The following is a 7,964-nucleotide window of genomic DNA, read 5'->3' as shown; positions in this document are numbered from 1 at the left end:
GATTTTCTAATTCTGGTGGACCTCCATACAGGTGCTACAGGTGGTTCAAAATGAGCCTTTGCATCCTGTTGTTGTTGTATATCCTCATCAACAACCGGATCTAGTTGGGATTGATGTTCATTGACTGGACTTTCTCTTACATTACTCGAAGGAATAATGATAGAGAAAATCGGGTCATTAACCTTAGCAGGTGTAGAACCTGAATCTAGCATTTCCTCAAAATCAATATTTTGAGACGCATCTATCCCAACAGAACCATTTTCAAGAAATCTTGCTTTATCAGTTTCCACTATCTGTGGTGTATGAGATGGACAATAAAACCTAAAGCCTTTCGATCTTTCTAGATAACCAATGAAGAAACCACTAGCTGTCTTAGGATCAAAAGCTTTTATATGTGGGTTATACAATTTAGCTTCTGCTGGATATCCCCATATGTGCATATATGACAAAGAAGGTTTTCTACCTGTCCATAACTCGTAAGGAGTCTTTTGAACAACCTTCGTAGGAACCTTATTCAGAATATGCACTGCAGTCCTAAGAGCTTCACCCCATAAAGTCAAAGGAAGGTTTGAGTGATTCAACATCGCTCGAACCATTTCTTTAAGCGTACGGTTTCTCCTTTCAGCTACACCATTCTGGTAAGCACTACTAGGCATGGTATACTGAGGTACAATGCCTTCCTCTTTTAAAAACCGCGCTAATGGACCTTCCTTTTGTCCCATCTCAGTGAAACGACCATAATATTCGCCACCTCTATCTGGCCTGACAACCTTAATAACTTCACTGGTTTTTTTCTCTACTTCCTTCTTGAAGTCCTTAAAAAACTGAAAGACTTCAGATTTTTCAGGAAAAAAGTAGAGATACATATACCGTGAGTAATCGTCTATAAAGGTGACAAAATATTTTTCACCTGTATAACACGGTGAAAAAGGGCTGCACACATTCGTATGCACTATTTCTAACTTTCCATTGCTACGTTTGGCATCTTTCTTATATGTGTTAGACTGCTTAGCCTTTATGTAGTGAACACATGGCTCTATATTCATAAAATCAAGGGATCCAAAGATTCCCTCTTTTACGAGTCTTTGAACTCTCTCTTTTGAGATATATCCTAATCTTCGATGCCAAAGCAAATAGGATTGATCATCCTTTAGACCACGTTTATTGTCAATTATTGTGTTATCAATGGAGTGAGATTCCTGAATTTGGAGTTTGGTTCTTAATCGATACAAACCATCACACATATATGCGGAACCTATATTCATTGAATTTTTCATAATAATAAGTTCAGTTTTTTCAAATTTAAAAGCAAAACCAAACTTGTCAAGTCTTGAAATTGAAATTAGGTTCCGACTATAAGATGGAACATAAAAAGTATCGACCAAATCCAATATAAATCCCGACTCCAACACAATTCTTGTAGGTCCCAACGCTCTTGACATGTGAACGCATCTTATTTTCTGAGAAGATGCTTTTTTCATGCTCCGTTGGTTCCCTTTTGTTCAGAAATGCCTGCAAAGAGTTGGCAATGTGCACCGTAGCACCAGAATCAATCCACCAACTATGCAATGGAACATGAATTAGATTGCACTCATGAGAAATGAATGACTTATTACCTTTATTTTCGAGTCACTTCTTGAACTTCAAACAATCCACCTTCTTATGCCCTTTCTTTTTGCAGAAGAAACTCTTTATAGAAGGGCCACCTAACTGGGATTTGGCTTTCGCCTGAGAGTTTGAACTCTCCCCAGTGGCTCTCTTCTGATTCTTCTTTTTGAAGGAGCTTTTCTTTGGCCTCGACCTCTGTTTATCTTTATGAGAAACCATATGTGCACTTGGCACCCTCTCACGCTTCAATCTCTAATATTCCTCAACACACTTACTCAAGAGGTCATTAAAAGACCACTCATCATTATGTGTGTTGTAGGAGATTTTAAAGGGTCCATACTCAGTAGGTAACGAGGCTGAGTATCGAGCTCTCGCATCTACTACTGCAGAAATTACATGGATCACCTATATTCTTAAAGATCTTGGAGTCTTCATTTCACAGGCACCAACTATTTATTGTGACAATCTGTCCACTCTTTACATGACTGTCAATTCTGTCTTTCATAATCGCTCCAGGCGCATAGAGATCGACTATCACTTTGTGCGAGAAAAGGTAGCCCAACAATAGTTGATTACCTCCTTCATTCCATCGACTTTACAAGTCACTGACATCCTCACAAAGCCTCTCGCTAAAGCTTCATTTCATCACTTACGAGTCAAACTCGGCCTGTGGACTTACCCCAAGCCTCATTTGAGGGGGAATATTTGCAGCATCGGATCACATGAGCATGACAAGGATAGAAATCCCAATCACGATAAGGATAGAAGATTTTCACAAGGAAATAATATCGGCAGTTGTTATGAGATACATAGTGAAAAGGATAATTACCTTATGAAGAGGATTTGCAACAACAATGTAACAACAATTTCTAATATCACGGCTAGATAGCTGTAACAGCCATTCCTACATCTATATATGTATTATAGTCTGTAACACAAAAAGATGTAGAAGAGAAGAAGCAATACAATCCTAGCCATTGCCGTGGACGTAGACACAATTGTCAAACCAGGTTAAACCTCGTTTTCTATCTCTTTACCTTGTTTTTTATCTCTTTACTCACACATGTTGGGACCATCGAGATAGGGTCCAATGAACAATCTCTCTCATCTCTTATGTCATCACAACCATTCTCATCTCAGCATTTTAAGTGGATGCAAACAATTTCTTATTGTGGGGCCTGCAGAATACGACCATGTGATCTGCTGCAGTGACATAAGAGTTAAGAAAGCACCAGATCCCAATTCAGGTCCCACTACTTATAGTTGTGGGATACAATGAGGGTACGGCTGCATCCATATCAGGTCCCACTACTTCCATCTCTTAACCCATGTGGTACTGCCCCCCACATGCATGCTCCTCAAATCCCACTTGCCTTCCTGGTAAGTGAACAAAACCCAGTTCCATTTCCTATCCCTCAATATATATATATATATATATATATATATATATATATATGGCACATGCAGCCGAAGTTTATCATCAATTCACAAAGATATCAACGCTCACTACTCAAGCTCAACTACTCTCAAATACTTTCCTTGATCTTTGAAGAAACATTTCAACCATATTCATCATCTTACAAAAATGATCAGCACAAAGAGGCTAGTCGAGATGGCCAGGAAGTGGCAGAAGATGGCTACTAGAAGGAGAACAAGAATCTCGGTTGGTAGTGTTTTCAATAAGAGCAACAGCAAAAGAAAAGAGTCAGCAATTACTGAGAAGGGTCATTTTGTGGCATATACCACAGATGGCAAAAGGTACATGGTTCCATTGTCTTTCCTCCAAAGACCAATCTTCCAAGAGCTGCTGAGGATGGCAGAGGAAGAGTTCGGATTGAACATCGACGGTGCAATTACATTCCCTTGCGACTCTATAATCATCGACGACATCATGTCACTGGCACGCAACAACATGACTAGTCAGATGGAGAATGCATTGGTGGTGTCTTTACGTAGCACTAGATGTTTGTCATCGTCAGAGTTGCCTGAGAGCCACCCCTACCATCATATGCCCCTTCATGGATTTTGAGCAAAGGGAATATTGTATATAAAATACACATGTACAAATGAAAATTTTGAGAGCAATTCCAACTATTGGTTAAGAAAATTCCTATCCACTGCATTTTTCCCATTCTAAATCATAAGTAAAATGAAGGAAGGCAGTTCAAAGTGGGAAATTTGTTTCTTACAAACAGGGTTAGCACCAATTAATAGGTAACAATGGTATATACTGGGCATGAATTCTTGTTGGATATGCATTCTTCATAACGATTAGTTTCATGCCTTGAAGCTGGAAATTTCTGTCGGTAGCTTTAAGTATCCAGCTTGGTTGAAAAAAAGAAAATGGAGAAAAATGTGAAGTTATTTGTGGGTTAGTTAAATATGTGATTGAGGTCATCATTGAAGTATTACATTAGGAATCATGTATGCTCCACATTTTATGGAGAAATGTTGCTCCCAAAAAGTGATACATCTCAATGGTAGGATGTTGAATATTTGTTCACCTTAGGCTCATTCAATCCTTCTAGATGCTGCAGGACCATTCAATTATAATGACTATTGGATGGATTCATGCATGCATCAAGATCATAGGTATGGATTCACATCTCCAAGCACTCAATGAAGAGCATCCATGTGACATTGCCCATTTCTTTATTTCTTTTTTTTATTCGATTGGCAAGCTGGGGTTAGGCAGACCCCCCTACCAGATTACATAGCAAGTTCACAATTATGTATCAGAAATAGAGGGAAACCAGTCCATGCAATTTAATCGATCTTGTCTAGTAGCATATAAATTACTATATTTTTCCAAGCATAGACACGATACTCAGTCGAAGCTCCATAACCTTTTCACAGTTTCCTCCTTGAGCTGGCTTGGATTCCCTCTCCCTTTCAGAACACGATTTGTGGCCATAACAATATCTTTCCTAGATGAATCAATTATAACTTTGCTGTCTTGGTGAATCATCTGAAAGACCGACATCCAACTGCATCACTCTTTGAAACTTGCATCAACTTTCCGATTTTGCCACCTCAGATATTTTCTAGTTATACACATAAACGCAAATCTTAATGAGAGCCGTGATAGTAATGTGGAAAATACACATTAAGGATCTTTACAAAATCATTTTTTTCCTTATTTCCCAAAGGGTGTGCACAGTTATACGGATTGTCACGAGCCCTGCACGTTTTAACTTCTTTTCTACAAAATATTGTGTTACCCACCATTTCAAAGCATCACCTAAACTCCCAGGAGTTGATTTCTTTCTGTCAAACAAGCTAACTGATTTCCTCCATGAAAGAATTGCTATCGGACAAGTAAAAAAAGATGGTTCAAAGACTCACCTTCTTAGATGGGTCTTAGATAAGTTGGGGCCAAGGATGCAAGCTTGTTGAGCTAATATATGTCTTACCTTTGGTCTCATTTTGCGACAGTGGGCCTGACTTCCAACTCATTGAGTCATTAATTGGTTTCCTTAGATCCTTTAACAGTTAAATAACATTGCATCAAGCCATCAACTTGTATGCTACGAACTACACAATTATAATGTAAGTCATTGAGCCATCCCACCATCCTTGATTTTTTTCTTTTTAAAATCTGCTATTTTGACAGTTGGTGGCTTGATTTGAACCTCATACATATTTGGTCCCACTCAAATGGGATTGAATGATCAATCAATAAATGCATCCCTTGTCTCATCACAACAGTTCACATGGCAACATTTTCAGTGAGGACCCCATTCTATTGCTGAGCGGTCCAAAGGATGTCCCCCATGTGATGGGCTGGGACATGGTTAAGATAATTGGGTTCGAATTTAGGTCCACCAGTATCAGGATAAAATGAGCATATATACGGCAGTGTCCATGTTGTGATGTCTAAAAGCACACCCATCTCCTTACCCATTTGTTTTTTAACCATCAAGCATGTTAGTAGGCCCTTCCAATTGCTTGATTGGAGACTGGGTTGCTTGATTGAATTATCCAGCATGTTAGGCCCCTCCAGTTGATGAACAAAAAGAGGGGTTGTGTCCATGCTGTGGTGGCCACCAGCATACCCATCTCCTTACCCATGTGGTATTGCCCCCCCACATGACATGCTTTCTACTTGACTTCTATGTACCCAGTTTCAGTCAGTCCCTCGCTCTATATATATAGAAGCACAAGTGACCAAAGTTTCTCATCAGCACAAACATATCAATAATCACAACTCAAGCTCAGCTACACTCAAAATACTTTTGCTTGTCCTTTGAGAAAAGCGTTTGAACCACAATCCTTATCTTCATCATCAACCTGCAAGAATGATCAGCAGAAAGAGGATAGTAGAGATGGCTAAGAAGTGGCAGAAGGTGGCCTTCAGAGGGAGAAGAAGAATCTCATTTGGTGGTGTGACTAAGAGCAACACCAAAGTGGCAGAAATTGCAGAGAAGGGTCATTTTGTGGCTTACTCCGCAGATGGCAAAAGGTACATGGTTCCCTTGGATTGCCTCCAAAGATCCATCTTTCAGGAGCTATTGAAGATGGCCGAAGAAGAGTTTGGGTTGAACATTGATGGTGCAATTACATTCCCTTGTGACTCTACAATCGTAGACTACATCATGTCACTTGTGCACAGAGACATGACTAGGCAAATGGAGAATGCATTGGTGGTGTCTTTATGTAGCACTAGATGCTTGTCACCGGCAGAGTTCTCTCAGAGCCACCCCTGCCATTATGTGCCCCTTCATGGATTTTGAGCAAAGGGAATATTGTAAATAAAATACATTTGTACAAATGAAAATTTTGAGGGAAATAGCAACTTTTTGGTCAAGAAATTGCCTATTCACTGTATTTTTCTTATTCCAAATCATACGTAAAATGAAGGTAGGTCGTTCACCTAGTAAACCATTTGTAAAATTTGTGTATTACAAAGATGACGAGTACCAATTACTGGGTAACAATGGCACATAGTCGTTCATGTATATTGAGTAGTTTCATGACTTGAAGAATGAATTTTTTGTCGGTGCGATTCACAAATTTTGAGAAATGCAGGTCTGTCTGAGTTAAACCTTGAGTTTTGACAAATGCAATACAGACGCTGACCAGGGATCTCCTCGATCCAATTTCTACTTCAAGAAGGAATCGCGTGGATCCTGTTTTATCTCATTCAAGCCTTTCCTTTTGAGTGACATCTCTCTCTCTCTCTCTCTCTCTCTCTCTCTCTCTCTCTCTCTCTCTCTCTAAGTTGTTGGGATCGGCCAGGCAACTCTAGTATACCAAGGTGAAGGGGGTCAACAACTAATTACCAATTCTTGCTTGTGGGCTCCTTAAACCTATTCTAGCTTGGGAGAAGCTTGAACTTGACTTGGTTCAAGCTGGATCCGGGACTGTTCACTTAGTTGTTGAGATAAGCTCAAGCTAGTCATGAGCCTGTTTGCCTAGGAGTTCGATTCCAAGCCCATGTTTGAATTAGACCCACCATGAGGAACAACTCTAGCTTCTTGGCAAGTTATAAATCTAAAAATTTTCAGCCTGGTGTAATAAAATGGTTCCACTATTTATTACCCGAAGTGTAAGTCACGTTAAGATTATATTGTTGAATTTACATATGATTGGCTGGCTCAAGTTTAAATAGCATTGCTAATTATATTGGTAACAAATTTTTTCATCACCAAATGAGCCACAAAGTATGTAAAACAATGAGGCTTTTTTTTTTTATCATATTGTGAATACGCATTAGTTATGGATCCAGTTTGGGCAGCAATGGTGCACTTACATTCCCTTGCGATTCCACATTAATAGGCTTAGATCATGTCAATATTACGCAGAGACATACCCAGGGAGATTGAGAATGCACTGATGACATCTCTAACCAGAATTAGATTCTGGCCATCCTCTAACTTGCTTCAAAGCCACCCTAGCCAACAAATGCCTCTTCATGTGTTCTAAGCGAAGAGTCCAATGTACCTTCAAAATGAAGAATCAACATGTTCACACATCATGTTTGTACTTGACACTCATCTTTCAAGGAAAGAAACATTTTCAGTTCATATAATAAGTTTGTACAAAAGAAATTTTGACTGTGATGATCATGCTCGTTTTGACCAAACTCCAAACAAGAGCATGTTTCTATTCAATTGTACAATATTCTTATTAATTGTAAAAAAATTTGGCATCCAGAATTTCCTTTTTCCTCATGGCAATTTGTTCTTGTTAAAAACCATTTTGTTTTCATTTTCGATAATAGTAGCAATGAACAATAAATGAAATTCATCAAGAGATCAAGGGTTATTAGTTAGTTCCCCAACCACACTACAACTCACCTAGAAACAATGAGTGTGGCGCCACTCATATTTTGATCAAGTGTGAGATGTGTTGTC

General features: G+C 39.1%; 2 pseudogenes; both read left to right on the top strand.

Annotated features, from left to right (window-relative positions):
* Nucleotides 1-3,220: 3,220 nt before the first annotated feature.
* LOC149829768 (auxin-responsive protein SAUR68 pseudogene) lies at nucleotides 3,221-3,637 on the top strand (annotated as a pseudogene).
* A 2,174-nt stretch (nucleotides 3,638-5,811) lies between these two features.
* LOC149829767 (auxin-responsive protein SAUR64 pseudogene) lies at nucleotides 5,812-6,419 on the top strand (annotated as a pseudogene).
* Nucleotides 6,420-7,964: the final 1,545 nt, after the last annotated feature.

The sequence above is a fragment of the Nuphar pumila genome, chromosome 8 (genome assembly GCF_984573655.1).
Source record: "Nuphar pumila chromosome 8, dmNupPumi1.hap1.1, whole genome shotgun sequence".
NCBI lineage: Eukaryota > Viridiplantae > Streptophyta > Magnoliopsida > Nymphaeales > Nymphaeaceae > Nuphar > Nuphar pumila.
This window is presented reverse-complemented; position numbering and strand designations above follow the sequence as displayed.